Below are 18,631 nucleotides of genomic sequence, written 5' to 3'. Positions count from 1 at the left end.
TGACAAAGCTATATTTTTCTTGGTTTTATAAATGTTAATAAATTACCATATTGTGCTTTATGCAACCAAGAATTTTCAAGTAGTATATTGGTGACAGTTAAATTTTGACATCATTTTAAGTTCAATTGCTCAGAATTTAAGTAAGAAGAAAATTATGTTTTAAACATTGAGTTTATGAGCACTTCCAATTTGTGTTAGGTATATTTTACTACAATTAAGAAGTCAAAATTTGTTTTTATCAGTTCTTCAAACAAGAAACGAGAAAGCCACTAAGGCATCTTACAGGCTAATTAGTCATATTGCAGTGCCTGTAGAGATGCACACAATAGCTCAAAGACAAATAAAGCCTGTTTCAGTTGACGGTGCTGAATACCTGCTGTGAAAAAAGCTAATGACATAAATCAGGGCACTGCCATTTTTTAATAGAGTATTAAATAAAAGATTAGACTGATTTAACATCCAGACTGCAGAACTGCACTTTCGCCTTGAAAAATGGAAGAACTGAACATACTACAACATGGATGAACCTTGAAGAAATTATGCAAAGTGAAATAAGCCAGACACAAAAGAACAAATATTGCATGATTCCAGTTATATGAGGTACCTAGAATAGTGAAATTCACAGAGACAGAAAGTAGAACAGTAGTTACCAGGGCCTGGGAAGAGGGGGCAAGGGATAGTTATTGTTTAATGGATACAGAGTTTAAATTAAATAAGGGATGATGAAAAAGTTCTGGAGATGATAGAGATGATGGTTGAACAATAATGTAAATGCACCTCTGAGTTCTCTTCTGGTTCTGAGATTATTTGGGTCTATACACTTCAGGCACTTATTGAACATCTATTATGTGCCAGTTTCCTAACACTTATATACACAAATCTGTTAAATCATGTTGTTAAAGAACAGAGGTCATTACAGCTGATATTTATCAGGGGCTTATTCTGTGCTACCTACATTATTCACTGATACACATGCATATCATGATAATCTTCACAACTGCCAAGAGAGATTCTTTCAATTCTTGTTTTGCGAAAAAGAAAACTAAGGCTTAAAAGTTAAGCAGCTTGTCCAATCACTGCACAAAATATTGGTAAGGCTTGGACTTGAACCCAGGACTGTCTAATACCAGAGCCCTCAATCCTAACCACAAGGCTGGACTTAGTGGAGTTTGCAATTACAACATGCATTTGAACTCAATGCACTCTTAACTCCACTTGAGCCCTTAGGTTCAGGGGTCTTATAATGCTCCTCAGTTCCCTCTCTGCCTGTCATCATTTTGCGCCTTAATTTAAAACTTCTTGGGCAAGGCTCAGGACTATCTGATCACACACATGCTCACCCCATACACACATACAATTCTCATGCCCCCCTGGCCTCTTGCTGTCTACTTTTCCATTTCTCGCTTTGTCACAAGTCAAAAACAGCCTGCTTTGGAACCAAAGAGGATGCATAGAAATAATCATACAAACTAGGGAGCTGATAACAAGCCAGTTTCTTGACCCACATCAAACGATTTTTGAGTAAGTGAAAAATACTAGGTCAAGAAAAGCCATCTAGCTTTGCTGAGCTCTTTGAAACCATTGCCAGTGACCAGATTATGGTCAGGCTGTTCACATCAGGCTCTTAATGTATCAGTCACTGCTGCAGGAAAGACTCTACAAGGCAGGAAAGCCACTGGAGCCTCTGTTCCTTCCCTCTCTGCCCAGAAAATTCTAATATCTCCTGTTCTTCACTTCTCTGGCTTAGGCCCTGCTCACCTTTGAGTGACAATATCAACTATTTCACACACATACACACACACACACACACACACATTCTTCCTCACTTTCTTTTGCCTTACCCAGCTTAATCGAGTGCAATATGTTAGTTATGAATACTATTATTTATTATTTTGTTTTGTTTACATTCTATATTATTTATATGACTGGTATTTATCTAGCACCTGCCCATTCATAAAGCACTTTTCAGACATATTCATTTATCTGACACCCGCACTATTCTGATTGAAATGATTCTGTAGCCAGGCGCGGTGGCTCAAGCCTGTAATCCCAGCACTTTGGGAGGCCGAGGCGGGCGGATCACGAGGTCAGGAGATCGAGACCATCCTGGCTAACACGGTGAAACCCCGTCTCTACTAAAAAATACAAAAAAGTAGCCGGGCGAGGTGGCGGCGCCTGTAGTCCCAGCTACTCGGGAGGCTGAGGCAGGAGAATGGCGTAAACCCGGGAGGCGGAGCTTGCAGTGAGCTGAGATCGGGCCACCGCACTCCAGCCTGGGCGACAGAGCCAGACTCCGTCTCAAAAAAATTAAAAAATTAAAAAAAGAAATGATTCTGTACTACTCCCATTTTTCCACGAGAAAAGTAAATGAAGCACAGAGTTTCCAAGAGGAATAGCTAGAAGTCTCTAAACCAGGATTAAAATTCAAATCCTGGACTCTCTACTATTTCTCCTGATCCTAAGAATGATTCTGGTCATGCATGCCACACACCCACATCATTCAAGATACTGAGAACATTGTCATTTCTGCATTTATTCTGTCAGCAAATATTTAATAGGCAGAGAGTTCACAGACTGTAATGACTAAGAGCAGGACTCTGAAGCCAAACTGCTTGAGTTGACATTATAGCCACATACTAATTATAAATTTTAAGCAAGTTATTGAACATCTATGTAATAACTCTGTAATTCAGGCTCCTCGTCTATATATTGTGAGTTCTTATGTATATTAAATCACCATACGGGGCCTAGCATACAGTAAACAGAGGAAACAGAGGAGGGCAAAAGGAGAGATTCTGAGACCCTGAATGAGCACATGGAAAATTTTTTCACTTTGGACTTTTAGTCAGCAAAGAAATAAGCTTGTTTTTTTGTTTGTTTTCTTTTTTCTTTTTGGAGAGAGAGGGTCTCATTTTGTTGCCTAGGCTGGTCTCAAACTCCTGAGCTCAAATGATCCTTTGGCCTCGGCATCCCAAAGTGCTGGGCTTAAGAAATAAAGTTTTATTGGCGAGAAGCCAGGGATGGGTGTGGCCTCAGGAAGTACTGACAGGTGCTGGAGAACAGGAACAGGATTAAATCACGGAAAGCTATGATTGGCGACCTATAGAGTTTGGATTATTTTCAGTAGATAGAGCAGGCCTAACTCCCCAGCTTTATCTCTGGTCCTGCCGTCATATTCACTGTAAGTTTGAGTCACATATGGCTACGTACACATCCCCAAACGCAGCATGCCTGGCCACAAGACAGTTCCTCTGTCTTAAATATTCTTCCCCCATGACTTTCTGGCCATCTTTTACTTACACTTTCAAGAATCAGTTCAAGTATCCTTTTTACTGTAAATGCTTTTCTCAACCTATTCTTAACCCCCTAGCTCCACCCAAGCATGAACATAATGTTCATTTTTCTGTTTTGCCAAAGCTCCTACACATTCCTATTTTGTACAATTGGTCACTCTATGTTATAACTGGATGATTACATGTTTCTCTCCCCCACTAGACATAAGAATGAGGATTTGTTGTGATTGATTGATTTCTAGCATCTAACATAGTGTTGAATGCATGAATGGAGGGTTTTACTCAAAGGAGCAACATAATCAAAGGCAAAAAGGTTTTCAGCATATTTTTGGGTTTTCTCATTCTAAGACTCTGATTGATAACAATGTCTCCATTACATCACATATGGTAGGAAACCCCTTAGATTTCTCTGTTTGCTATTTCTAGGCATAATCTATTCCTTCACCTTAAGTCTTAAAACACTTCACAAATGTAATTATTCTTTTGGTGGCACAGCAACAAGAACTTGTCCCAGTTTGGAACTAATTTTTAAGTTCTTTACAAAAATTTAAAGACATTCTGTGCCTGGTACATTATTTATAACTTTAACAGATGGTTTTTGAAGATCCACTATGAGCCAAACCTTCTACTTGTGGACAGGAGATGCATCAGTGAACTAAGAAGAAGGCATGGCCCTACCCAGTGGAGAAACAGCTCGGTCAGCATTACCAGAATAGGGAAGGGGGACAGGGTAGGTAAGTTTGTAGAACATCTAAAGATGGGCTAGTACCTTGAAGGGGAAAATAGAGGAACCATCAAAGACATTCTCCAGTGCAGTCTTACACAACGAAACAGAATAAATGTGGAATTTAGGAGCAAGAGAGCTCTGGATTTGAGCCTCGCTCTAGCACTTCCATAGCTCCAGCCACAGCAATGCAACTTTGCGCAAGTTATTTAATAAGACTAGACCTCTATTCCTTCATCTATAAAAACCAGGACACTGCACTTGAAGAGCTGCATATGAAGTGTCACATGAGCATTCACTAAATGGTGGTTATTATGTGAACATATTTTCATCCTTGAGCTTATTTAATTCTCTAGGCAACCCTCTCTGGCATACTGGTACCTACTAGACCCATGTGAATAGATGATAAACCTACAATTCAGAGAGGCTAAGAGTTTGCTGAAAATCACAGCTATTCATTAACTGACCAGAACCCAGGCATCTTCACTTCCAGTTCCCTGTTAGTAGCGCCACATACCCTCCCCCAACATCTCAGGGACAGCTCCAGGCACAAACCTTCTCAATTTACCAGCCTCCAATCTCTCAAAATCACTGTGATAACAAGCCACTAATGATCTGAGCTTTGAAGAGACTTCTCACCCTGGAATCCTGAGGCTCCACCATCTCTACTCTTCTCCCAAGCCCCCTGCTTAATGAGCTCCCTGGGGGTGGTGGATGGAAAGACTGCCTGTGTCCCTGGGGCAAAGTTACACAAAAGGCAGGCAGGCACCTCCTCCCAGGTTCCCACTCCTTCAGCATTCAGTGAAACTTGAAGGGACCCGTAATGGTAGCTGGAGATGGAAGATGGCCTCATTTCCCTGATCCCTGGGGCTACATCGAAAGATGACTATCCTAACAGGGAGAGAAATGGCTGAGATGACAACCACACACAAAACCCCCAGGGGCTAACAAATCCTGCCCCCTGCCACACAAGCTATACCTTTTCCTTCCTTGCCTGATGTGAGAACTCTGCCTGTCTCCCTAGCCTCATTAACTCCCCTAATCACCAAGGCCAGTGAAGTGAAGGAGAAGATTCCTGGACCCTTGATTGGCCACCCTGGAGGTCACCATCCTTTTTCTGAGTAAGTAGCTACTATCTTTATCTTCAATCTCATCACTACACTCAAGTCCTACTCAAATCACTGCACTCTAGAGTGTTAGAATTTAGAAAGCATTTTGCTTGCCATCCTCTTCTGAGCCTCAGCATAGCTGAGACTACAAACCAGGTCATACTTACTAAATGTTAGGAATGCTGCCTAAACTTCCAATGCCACAGTCTCCACATTCCCAAGGTTCTCCTTCTCCTATAGGCCTAGGTTATCTCCTGGCAGTCAGTGAAAGTGAGTTGAGTGAATATAAATCATGAATATAAATCAATCAATCAATTCGCAAAAGAGAAGCATGACTAACATCACTAGCAAAGAGTGAAGACGGATAACAGAGTACTGTCAGGCTTAGAATCCTTGGCTCTTCAATTTCAATCCAAGATATATTAGACATATCCAACTGTGATCACGAAGAGTCAAAGGTACAATTTAGGAGGTAGTGAACTCCCTTTACTGGTAATATTTCATCTAGATGACCTGGCATCTGTGTTCCTGATGGGTTCATGCTCTGGGGAATAGAATGAAAAATAAATCCCCTGAGTTATATTTAAGAGTTGAGATTCTTTTTCTTATTCATAGACTTTACATGCAAAGGGTTGAATTAACCACATGCCTCAATCGATGACATATTGCCAACACTTTTGTTTGCTTCCTCACTCACTCATGAACCTGTGTACTCACTCTGTACCTCTGTTACTCTCTCCCATTCTAACATGTTTAATGTTTAATTCTGCATATGGATATACATGTTGTTTTGCTGCATTTTTAATTTACATAAATCATCTTGTATTATAGAAGTCATTTATTTTCTTACCCTTTTTACTCAGATTACATTTTTTAAATCTATCAGTGTCACTAGGCGTAATTCTAGTCGACTGTTTCTAAGAAACTCTACAGTGTGCTTCCATCACATTTACCAGCCCAGTCATGGACTTCCAGATTGCTTCAAACTCCTCACCACTGCAGATGACAGTGCAAAAGCATCCTCATCCACGAGCTTTTTATATGCCTGCATGAGACTTCCTCTGTGATATACATCTAGGAGCAAGATGATTCAGTCATAGAATATACATTAACTTCACTAAATCATGCCAGTTTTCTCTTTAGACTACTGCACCAGTCTCCATTCCCATTGGCAGTGACCTAGGGTCCCTATATCCCCACATCCTTGCCAACATTTGTCCTTATTCTTCTTTCTCATAATGGCCAAGCTAATAAATGTAAAGTGAAATATTGTGTTTTTTTTTTTTAATTCTCTGATCACCAATGAATTTCAGCATATCTTCATATGTTTGTTAGCCTTTTGGCTTTGTTGCCCATCTTTTATTAGAGTTCTTATATTTTTCTTCGTGATGTGAAAATGATCACTGCATAAAATGGATATTAGTAACTCATCTGTTAACATTTCAAATATCACCTCCAAGTCTTTCATATGTATGTTTGTTTTATGCATAATTATGATGTAATCAATTTAATTTTTCTACTGATTTTTTTTTAGGAAAAAAATTCAATCTTTATTCTTTTTTTTTTTTTTTTTTGAGATGGAGTCTCACTCTGTCACCCAGGCTGGAGTGCAGTGGCGCGATCTCAGCTCACTGCAACTTTACGTCTTCTGGGTTCAAGCAATTGTCCTGCCTCAGCCTCCCGAGTAGCTGGGATTACAGGCATGCACCACCACACCCAGCTAATTTTTGTATTTTTTAATACATACGTTTTTTATTATACTTTAAGTTGTAGGGTACATATTTTTAATATAATTTCAACTTTTAGACACAGGGAGTACAAGCGCAGGTTTGTTACATGAGTATATCATGTGATACTGAGATTTGGGGTATGAATCTTATCAATCAGGTAGTAAGCATAGCACTCAACAAGTAATTTTTCAACCCATGCCTCCCCCAACATCCAGCAGTCCAGTGTGGCAAAATTGTTCCTATCTTTTTTTTTTTAATTTATTTATTATTATTATACTTTAAGTTGTAGGGTACATGTGCATAACGTGCAGGTTTGTTACATATGTATACTTGTGACATGTTGGTGTGCTGCACCCATCAACTCATCATTTACATCAGGTATAACTCCCAATGCAATCCCTCCCCCCTCCCCCCTCCCCATGATAGGCCCCTGTGTGTGATGTTCCCCTTCCTGAGTCCAAGTGATCTCATTGTTCAGTTCCCACCTATGAGTGAGAACATGCGGTGTTTGGTTTTCTGTTCTTGTCATAGTTTGCTAAGAATGATGGTTTCCAGCTGCATCCATGTCCCTACAAAGGACACAAACTCATCCTTTTTTATGGCTGCATAGTATTCCATGGTGTATATGTGACACATTTTCTTAATCCAATCTGTCACTGATGGACATTTGGGTTGATTCCAAGTCTTTGCTATTGTGAATAGTGCCGCAATAAACATACGTGTGCATGTGTCTTTATAGCAGCATAATTTATAATCCTTTGGGTATATACCCAGTAATGGGATGGCTGGGTCATATGGTACATCTAGTTCTAAATCCTTGAGGAATCGCCATACTGTTTTCCATAATGGTTGAACTAGTTTACAATCCCACCAACAGTGTAAAAGTGTTCCTATTTCTCCACATCCTCTCCAGCACCTGTTGTTTCCTGACTTTTTAATGATCACCATTCTAACTGGTGTGAGATGGTATCTCATTGTGGTTTTGATTTGCATTTCTCTGATGGCCAGTGATGATGAGCATTTTTTCATGTGTCTGTTGGCTGTATGAATGTCTTCTTTTGAGAAATGTCTGTTCATATCCTTTGCCCACTTTTTGATGGGGTTGTTTGTTTTTTCTTGTAAATTTGTTTGAGTTCTTTGTAGGTTCTGGATATTAGCCCTTTGTCAGATGAGTAGATTGCAAAAATTTTCTCCCATTCTGTAGGTTGCCTGTTCACTCTGATGGTAGTTTCTTTTGCTGTGCAGAAGCTCTTTAGTTTAATGAGATCCCATTTGTCAATTTTGGCTTTTGCTGCCGTTGCTTTTGGTGTTTTAGACATGAAGTCTTTGCCCATGCCTATGTCCTGAATGGTACTACCTAGGTTTTCCTCTAGGATTTTTATGGTATTAGGTCTAACATTTAAGTCTCTAATCCATCTTGAATTAATTTTCGTATAAGGAGTAAGGAAAGGATCCAGTTTCAGCTTTCTACTTATGGCTAGCCAATTTTCCCAGCACCATTTATTAAATAGGGAATCCTTTCCCCATTTCTTGTGTCTCTCAGGTTTGTCAAAGATCAGATGGCTGTAGATGTGTGGTATTATTTCTGAGGACTCTGTTCTGTTCCATTGGTCTATAGCTCTGTTTTGGTACCAGTACCATGCTGTCTTGGTGACTGTAGCCTTGTAGTATAGTTTGAAGTCAGGTAGCGTGATGCCTCCAGCTTTGTTCTTTTGACTTAGGATTGTCTTGGAGATGCGGGGTCTTTTTTGGTTCCATATGAACTTTAAAGCAGTTTTTTCCAATTCTGTGAAGAAACTCATTGGTAGCTTGATGGGGATGGCATTGAATCTATAAATTACCTTGGGCAGTATGGCCATTTTCACGGTATTGATTCTTCCTATCCATGAGCATGGTATGTTCTTCCATTTGTTTGTGTCCTCTTTTATTTCACTGAGCAGTGGTTTGTAGTTCTCCTTGAAGAGGTCCTTTACATCCCTTGTAAGTTGGATTCCTAGGTATTTTATTCTCTTTGAAGCAATTGTGAATGGAAGTTCATTCCTGATTTGGCTCTCTGTTTGTCTGTTACTGATGTATAAGAATGCTTGTGATTTTTGCACATTAATTTTGTATCCTGAGACTTTGCTGAAGTTGCTTATCAACTTAAGGAGATTTTGGGCTGAGACAATGGGGTTTTCAACATAGTGCTGGAAGTTCTGGCTAGGGCAATTAGGCAAGAGAAAGAAATCAAGGATATTCAGTTAGGAAAAGAAGAAGTCAAATTGTCCCTGTTTGCAGATGACATGATTGTATATTTAGAATTGTTCCTATCTTTATGTCCATGACTACCCAATGTTTAGCTCCCACTATAAGTGAGAACATGCAGCACTTGGTTTTCTGTTCTCACATTAATTCCTTTAGGATTATGGCCTCAAGCTGCATTCATATTGTTGCAAAGGACATGATTTCACTCTTTTTTATGGCTGCATAATACTCCATGGTGTATGTGTACCACATTTTCTTTATCCAGTTCACCACTGATGGGCACCTAGATTGGCTCCATGTCTTTGCTATTGTGAATAGCATTGCAATAAACAAACACGTGCATGTGTCTTTTGGTAGAATGATTTATTTTCTTCTGGGTATATACCTAATAATGGCATTTCTGGGTCAAATGGTAGCTCTGTTTTAAGTTCTCTGAGGAACTTAAAGTTCTTTAAACTGCTTTCCACAGTGGCTAAACTAATTTACATTCCTACCAACAGTGTATAAGCATTCCCTTTTCTCCACAGTCTTGCCAGTATGTTATTCTTTGACTTTTTAACAATAGCCATTCTGACTGGTGTGAGATGGTATCTTGTTGTGGTTGTGATTTGCATTTCTCTGATGCATTTCTCTGATAATTAGTGATGATGAGAATTTTTTTCACATTTGTTGGCCACTTGTATGTCTTTCTTTGAGAATTGTCTGTTCATGTTTTTTGGCCATTTTTAATGGGATTATTTGCTTTTTGCATCTTAATTTATTTAAGTTCCTTATATATTCTGGATACTAGACTTTAATTCAATACATAGTTGGCAAATATTTTCTCCTGTTCTGTAGGTTGTCTGTTTACTCTGTTGCTAGTTTCTTTTGCTGTGCAGAAGTTCTTTAATTAGGTCCACTTGTCAACTTTTGTTTTTGTTGCAATTGCTTTTGGGGACCTAGCCAAAAATTCTTTGCCAAGGCTAATGTCAAGAAGGGTGTTTCCTAGTTTTTCTTCTAGGATTTTTATAGTCTGAGGGTTTACATTTATATCTTTAATCCATCCTGACGCAATTTTTGTGTATGGTGAATTGTAGGAGTCCAGTTTTATTCTTCTGCATATGGCTAGCCAATTATCCTAGCACCATTTACTGAACAAGGAGTCTTTTCCCCCATTGCTTTATTTGTTAGCTTTGCAAAGATCAGATGGTTGTAGGTGTGCAGCTTTATTTTTGGGTTCTCTATTCTGTTCCATTGGTCTATCTGTCTGTTTTTGTACCACTATCATGCTGTTCCAGCTACTGTAGCCTTGTAGTATAGTTTGAAGTCCATTAGTGTGATGCCTCTGACTTTGTTCCTTTTTCTTAGGACTGCTTTGGCTATTTAGGCTCTTTTTAGTTTCAGGTAAATTTTAGAATAGTTTTCTCTAATTGTTTTTAAAATGATGTTGGTAATTTGATAGGAATAGCTTTAATTCTTGCTATTTCTATTCAACATAGTCCTGGAAGTCCTAGCCAGAGCACTCAGGTAAAATAAAGAAAGAGAAGGCATCCAGACAGGAAAAGAGGAAGTCAAATTATCTCTGTTCACTGATGACATAATCTTGTACCTAGAAAACCCTAAAGATTCCTCCAAAAGACTTTTAGACCTAATAAACAACCTTAGTAAAGTTTCAAGAAACAAAATCAATGCCCTGATGATTTTCCGGTCTCATTCCATTTCAACTGAGTCCCTACCCTGGTAAATAAATGACTAGGGCCTGAATTCCTGCCTGACTGAAACCTTGGCTTATTCTCCCAGGCTTTAGCCTTTTGTGGGGAACAGGGACCAGTTCCTGAACCTCGTCACCTTCCTATTCATACATTGCAGTGTTTTTTGCCATAATGTTATATATTCTCACATTTTCATTTTCCCTTGGACACTTCTTGCCTCTAAGGACACCCACCTCTTAGTTTCTCTGGGTCTTCTTTGATGCCATTCACCTCGCTGAAACATCGAGATCAATGTTGGGTAAATAGGCTCCCTCTGCCAGATACAGTACTTCAACCTTCCATCCACCACAGACAGTTCTACATTCTAATGGACATGTTGAATTTTCAGGTCTCAGCCACTCCTAGACCTTCCTCCCCATAATTAAACTGCCAAATACATTCTAAAAGTATGTTTTTCCCAAGAGGGATTAAATCCAGAAATATGATCTCTACAATGATTATGTGATTTTTTATTTACAGGCAAAACTTAGGATAACCCACTTTTTCTTACACAGATGAGAAGAAAAAGAGAAAACATAGCCAGAAGCATCAGGTGGAGTTTAACACTCCACAGAAGAAGAGTAACTGAGGACAGACAGAGCAAAAAGATGTGTCATAGTGGCAGGCGCGGTGACTCATGCTTGCAGTCGTAGCACTCTGGGAGGCCCACGTGGGCAGATCAATTGAGGCCAGAAGTTTGAGACCAGCCTGGCCAACGTGGCAAAACTCGGCCCCAATTAAAATACAAAACTTAGCCAGGCATGGTGGTGCATTCCTGTAGTCCCAGCTACTAGAGAGGCTGAAGTGGAAGAATCGCTTGAACCCAGTGGGTAGAGGTTGCAGTGAGCCACGATCACTCCACTGCACTCCAGCCTGGGTGACAGAGCGAGACTCTGTCTTGAAAAAAAAAAAGAAAAAGAAAAAAAGTGTGTCATAGTTACCGTTCTTTCGGAAATGAAGAAAAATAATGACTTTCTGACTATCTTTCCTATAATCTTTACCACTTATACTCAGAATAATCTAAGAATATAGATATTATAATTTTTGTCTTTTAAAAAGCAAGAGATGAAGTGCCTTTTTCAAGTGCACAGAATTAGTTGAAAGTTGGAGGTGAAATCAAGATGTGTCCACATCAAATCTGTGAAGTTATATTATAGACTGTATATGGCTCCCCCTTATGCAGTGTGCAAGCTGAAATATCCTATACCAAATTGAAGACTCCAAGCCAGGACATACACCTAATATTCCTTCATATTTTTTTACTCTTAGGGCAGCAATGCCAAGGGGAAACCAGAGTCACTTGATTGGATTCCTCATTCTGGGGCTGACCACAGACTCAAAACAACAGGTGTGGCTTTTTGCCAGCTTCCTGCTCATGTACATGGTCAATGTGGCTGGCAACTCGGTCATCACTGCAACCATCTGGGGGGACGCCCACCTCCACACTCCCACATATTTCTTCCTCTCTAACCTGTCCCTGGTGAACATCTGCTTTACCACTGTCATCGTGCCACGAATGTTAGTGAACATGCTGACTCAGACAAGGACAATCCTCTTTGCCCAGTGCCTCACCCAGATGTATTTCTTTGTGGCCTTTGGGATCACAGACAGCTTCCTCATGGCTGCCATGGCCATTGACCGCTACATGTTCATCTGTAACCCACTGCATTATACCACGGCCATGAGTCCCAGGCGCTGTCTCCTGCTGGTCACTGCATCCTGGGTGACAACCCACCTCCACTCGCTCACCCACACTCTTCTCATGGCTTGCCTGTCCTTCTGTGGGCCCAACGTCATTCACCACTTCTTCTGTGATGTCCAGCCACTAGCTGATGCTCTCTTGCCCTGACACCTCTGTCAATGAGCTTCTGGCCTTCACAGAGAGCTCTTTTGTGATCCTGAGTCCCTTTATCTTCATTATTGTCTCTCATGTCTCTCTCACCTGTGCTGTTCTGAGGGTCCCCTCAGCAGGAGCCAGGTACAAGGCCTTCTCCACCTGTGGATCCCACCTCACGGTTGTGGCGCTATTCTACAGGACCGTAACATCTGTGTACATTTGCCCCTCATCTACCTACTCAGTGACAAAGGATAGTGTGATCACTGTCATCTATACAGTAGTTACTCCCATGCTGAGCCCTTTTATCTATAGCCTTAGGAACAAGGACATGAAACAGGCCTTGAGAAAGCTAGCAAAAAGAACCGAATAGAATATGCATATTTTGCTACCTCTAGAAGTTTAGGAATCGACTCAGCAATTATATGTTAAGCACCTACTATCTGCAAGTACTTAATCTGTGGGGAAAGTAACGTAAATCATAGCTTCTGTCCTCAAAACTATTTATATTCCAAATAGCAGACAGGAGATTGTCAACAGTTTGTTTTAATAAGAGTTTGTTTTTCTTCTTCATAAAAATTAGATGAGTCATTATTATAAGCATCTTAAATTACAAAATAATTTAAGATGATAAATATCTTAAGTTATAAAATAATTCCCCAACTTCTCCCCTCTTCCTTGGTATATTTTTCCCTTTTCCTTTGAAATACCTAGTTCATGCATCTCATGTACATTACCAGTGTAAACCAGTATTTCACCATAAAAAAAAAGTTTTAAAGCTTCCACGTCTGCCATTTAGTGACTTAAGTGATTTACTTAATCTTTTTTAGTTTTAATTCCCTAGTCCTTTAGTATACTACTTGGGCTATAAGCCCAGATCCAAGAGTTATCAGCCCTGTGTTCTTAAGAAAGTATATTAATCTTTTTGTGCCTTGGTTTTTTTGTATGCAGTCAATTGTTGTTAGAGTTTAATGATCTAATAAGTGTTCTAAGACATATATGAATTATGTATTAAGAATTAGGTTGGTGCAAAATTGCTGTTTCCACAATTACTTTTGCACCAACCTAATACTTAGAACAGTGTCTTGCACATAGCAACATCATAATAAATGTCAACCACTAGAATAACATTATATAGAAATGTTTCTATGTCCCTTTCCAACTAGCATTCCATGTTTTATAATGGGGTGGCAAATACATTCTCATACATCCTCCCATTGAGCTCAGTCTAAGTGTTTCTGAAAATTAAGTGTAATTATTCTCTTTAGGACTTTATCACTATTTTGTCAGTTTTTTTGGGGGGGAATCCCAATGGATATGAAGAAGGCCCCCCTTAATCATTAGAACATGATTCTCACTGACCTTCCTTTCTCCATCCCTGTTCCTCCATCTCATCTTCACTGAATTTCAAATAATTTCACTATCAAAGCCTCCATGGGGCACACTGCCCAGCACTTCAAACATCTGAAATACAAACTATGGCTAAAGAATGTGAAGCGGACAAATGAAGAAAAGTTGAGGGGAAACTATAGCTTTACAAAGAAGAACTAAGAGGATTTGATGCAAAAATAAAAGGTGGGAGAACATAGCAACCTACCTCAATGAGAAAAAAAAAAAAAAAAAAAGATGTTGCAGAAGATGAAACTGACTTTAACTGATGAAAAAATTTTCCAATGGTCAGTCTTGAAGCAAGGTATAAAAGGATGGGACAGCCACACCAATTGAATAAAAACCATCATCCAGTGAGCATGCTACTTGTTGTGGGAGATACACACCAAGGGACAGCTATGGTATGGTGTGAGGGAGTAGCTACCAAGAGCATAATGCCTTTGGATTCAAATCCTGACTCTGCTACTACTTTTGTAATTTTCAACAAATTAGCAACCCTGCTAAACCTAACTTGTCTCATCCATAAAATGGAAATAATAATAATAGCTTGTTTCATTAAGATTAAATGAGATGACAATCTGTGTAAAGCAAGTAGCACACTGCATGGCCTATTGTAAATGCTTGATAAAAGTTGTTTATTATGATGGTGATAGTGTTTGGAACTTTATAACTTGAGACAAATAAATTTGTTGTTTTTTCTTTTTTTTTATTATTATACTTTAAGTTCTAAGGTACATATGCATAACGTGCAGGTTTGTTATATATGTATACTTGTGCCATGTTGCTGTGCTGCACCCATCAACTCATCAGCATCCATCAACTCATCATTTACGTCAGGTATAACTCCCAATGCAATCCCTCCCCCCTTCCCCCTCCCCATGATAGGCCCCGGTGTATGATGTTCCCCTTCCCGAGTCCAAGTGATCTCATTGTTCAGTTCTCACCTATGAGTGAGAACATGCAGTGTTTGGTTTTCTGTTCTTGCAATAGTTTGCTGAGAATGATGGTTTCCAGCTGCATCCATGTCCCTACAAAGGACAAAAACTCATCCTTTTTTATGGCTGCATAGTATTCCATGGTGTATATGTGCCACATTTTCTTAATCCAGTCTGTCACTGATGGACATTTGGGTTGATTCCAAGTCTTTGCTATTGTGAATAGTGTCGCAATAAACATACGTGTACGTATGTCTTTATAGCAGCATGATTTATAATCCTTTGGGTATATACCCAGTAATGGGATGGCTGGGTCATATGGTACATCTAGTTCTAGATCCTTGAGGAATCACCATACTGTGTTCCATAATGGTTGAACTAGTTTACACTCCCACCAACAGTGTAAAAGTGTTCCTATTTCTCCACATCCTCTGCAGCACCTGTTGTTTCCTGACTTTTTAATGATTGCCTTTCTAACTGGTGTGAGATGGCATCTCATTGTGGTTTTGATTTGCATTTCTCTGATGGCCAGTGATGATGAGCATTTTTTCATGTGTCTGTTGGCTGTATGAATGTCTTCTTTTGAGAAATGTCTGTTCATATCTTTTGCCCACTTTTTGATGGGGTTGTTTTTTTCTTGTAAATTTGTTTGAGTTCTTTGTAGGTTCTGGATATTAGCCCTTTGTTAGATGAGTAGATTGCAAAAATTTTCTCCCATTCTGTAGGTTGCCTGTTCACTCTGATGGTAGTTTCTTTTGCTGTGCAGAAGCTCTTTAGTTTAATGAGATCCCATTTGTCAATTTTGGCTTTTGTTGCTGTTGCTTTTGGTGTTTTAGACATGAAGTCCTTGCCCATGCCTATGTCCTGAATGGTATTACCTAGGTTTTCTTCTAGGGTTTTTATGGTATTAGGTCTAAAATTTAAGTCTCTAATCCATCTTGAATTAATTTTTGTATAAGGACTAAGGAAAGGATCCAGTTTCAACTTTCTACTTATGGCAAGCCAATTTTCTCAGCACCATTTATTAAATAGGGAATCCTTTCCCCATTTCTTGTGTCTCTCAGGTTTGTCAAAGATCAGATGGCTGTAGATGTGTGGTATTATTTCTGAGGACTCTGTTCTGTTCCATTGGTCTATATCTCTGTTTTGGTACCAGTACCATGCTGTTTTGGTGACTGTAGCCTTGTAGTATAGTTTGAAGTCAGGTAGCGTGATGCCTCCAGCTTTGTTCTTTTGACTTAGGATTGTCTTGGCAATGCGGGCTCTTTTGTGGTTCCACATGAACTTTAAAGCAGTTTTTTCCAATTCTGTGAGGAAACTCATTGGTAGCTTGATGGGGATGGCATTGAATCTATAAGTAACCTTAGGCAGTATGGCCATTTTCACGATATTGATTCTTCCTATCCATGAGCATAGTATGTTCTTCCATTTGTTTGTGTCCTCTTTTATTTCACTGAGCAGTGGTTTGTAGTTCTCCTTGAAGAGGTCCTTTACATCCCTTGTAAGTTGGATTCCTAGGTATTTTATTCTCTTTGAAGCAATTGTGAATGGGAGTTCATTCATGATTTGGCTCTCTGTTTGTCTGTTACTGGTGTATAAGAATGCTTGTGATTTTTGCACATTTATTTTGTATCCTGAGGCTTTGCTAAAAACCCTCCAAAAAATCAATGAATCCAGGAGTTGGTTTTTTGAAAAGATCAACAAAATTGATAGACCACTAGCAAGACTAATAAAGAAGAAAAGAGAGAAGAATCAAATAGATGCAATAAAAAATGATAAAGGGGATATCACCACCGACCCCACAGAAATACAAACTACCATCAGAGAATACTATAAACACCTCTATGCAAATAAACTAGAAAATCTAGAAGAAATGGATAATTTCCTGGACACTTACACTCTACCAAGACTAAACCAGGAAGAAGCTGAATTCCTGAATAGACCAATAGCAGGCTCTGAAATTGAGGCAATAATTAATAGCCTACCAACCAAAAAAAGTCCAAGACCAGATGGATTCACAGCTGAATTCTACCAGAGGTACAAGGAGGAGCTGGTACCACTCCTTCTGAAACTATTCCAATCAATGTAAAAAAAGGGAATCCTCCCTAACTCATTTTATGAGGCCAACATCATCCTGATACCAAAGCCTGGCAGAGACACAACAAAAAAAGAGAATTTTAGACCAATATCCCTGATGAACATTGATGCAAAAATCCTCAATAAAATACTGGCAATCCGGATCCAGCAGCACATCAAAAAGTTTATCCACTATGATCAAGTGGGCTTCATCCCTGGGATGCAAGGCTGGTTCAACATTCGCAAATCAATAAACATAATCCAGCATATAAACAGAACCAAAAACAAGAACCACATGATTATCTCAATAGATGCAGAAAAGGCCTTTGACAAAATTCAACAGCCCTTCATGCTAAAAACGCTCAATAAATTTGGTATAGATGGAACGTATCTCAAAATAATAAGAGCTATTTATGACAAACCCACAGCCAATATCATACTGAATGGGCAAAAACTGGAAAAATTCCCTTTGAAAACTGGCACAAGACAGGGATGCCCTCTCTCACCACTCCTATTCAACATAGTGTTGGAAGTTCTGGCTAGGGCAATAAGGCAAGAGAAAGAAATCAAGGGTATTCAGTTAGGAAAAGAAGAAGTCAAATTGTCCCTCTTTGCAGATGACATGATTGTATATTTAGAAAACCCCATTGTCTCAGCCCAAAATCTCCTTAAGCTGATAAATTTGGTTTTATAATAAATAAGTTTTTTAGAGAAGATGAAAAACAGTCAGTGGAGATAGGTAGACATCAATTCTAGGCAACCATTTTCCAATACCAAAGCTACCTCTCAGAGTAAGATTGCTTTCATACAATGAGGACAGGAAGGAATACATATAGAACCCAGTTGATCCACTTGAACATTTGCTGATACTCCCTTCACAATTGTAACTGTAAATAGACACTCTTAGCAACCCTAACCTGAGAAGGGTATGCTTATCAAGGTCTCATAGTCTTGGGAGTAAAGGTTTTAATCATAATAGTGCATAAGCCCCCCAGATGTACCAAGATGAGAGCTGAGGGTTAGGAGTTTAGAATGCAGAGTGAGTAAGAGTGAGGATAAGTACAAGTTTCACCCTCAAGACAAACTGTGCAAAGGGAGCTATAGTTCATCCCACTAATCGTCCTCTTCTGTGTTTCCTCTATGGAAGAGGGGCCCATGGAAACCATGGAAGATCTCTTCACCATACATGTGTGGAGAATTGAATCTGTGCTATGCAAAGGGTAGAAACTGGTAGCCATGAAAACATACCACTAAGATCTCCTGTGATGAAAGCATAATGACCCCAGCTACTGTCCCCACCTGGGCCATCACCACCATTGTGCCAAAGCCATGTTTATATAGACTGCTCCTAGCCAATGACTGGGCATTGCAGAGGTACCAGGACAGGCCCATTCCAGAGAAATATAGGACACTTCTGATGAATAACTTTCATTCTAGGATCCTCCAATGATCAAACTTTTCCTGGTACCTTGGGGGTTTTTTTGTTTGTTTTTTTTGTTTTTGTTGTTTTTGTTTGGTTTGTTTGTTTGTTTTGAGACAGAGTCTCACTCTGTTGCCTGGGCTGGAG

At 39.4% G+C, this 18,631-nt stretch overlaps 1 pseudogene; it reads left to right on the top strand.

The window, feature by feature from the left end:
- Positions 1 to 12,106: 12,106 nt before the first annotated feature.
- Positions 12,107 to 13,037, top strand: LOC106996222 (olfactory receptor 1L6-like; annotated as a pseudogene).
- The last annotated feature ends 5,594 nt before the right edge of the window (positions 13,038 to 18,631 follow it).

The sequence above is a fragment of the Macaca mulatta genome, chromosome 15 (genome assembly GCF_049350105.2).
Source record: "Macaca mulatta isolate MMU2019108-1 chromosome 15, T2T-MMU8v2.0, whole genome shotgun sequence".
NCBI classification, from domain to species: Eukaryota; Metazoa; Chordata; class Mammalia; order Primates; family Cercopithecidae; genus Macaca; species Macaca mulatta.
This window is presented reverse-complemented; position numbering and strand designations above follow the sequence as displayed.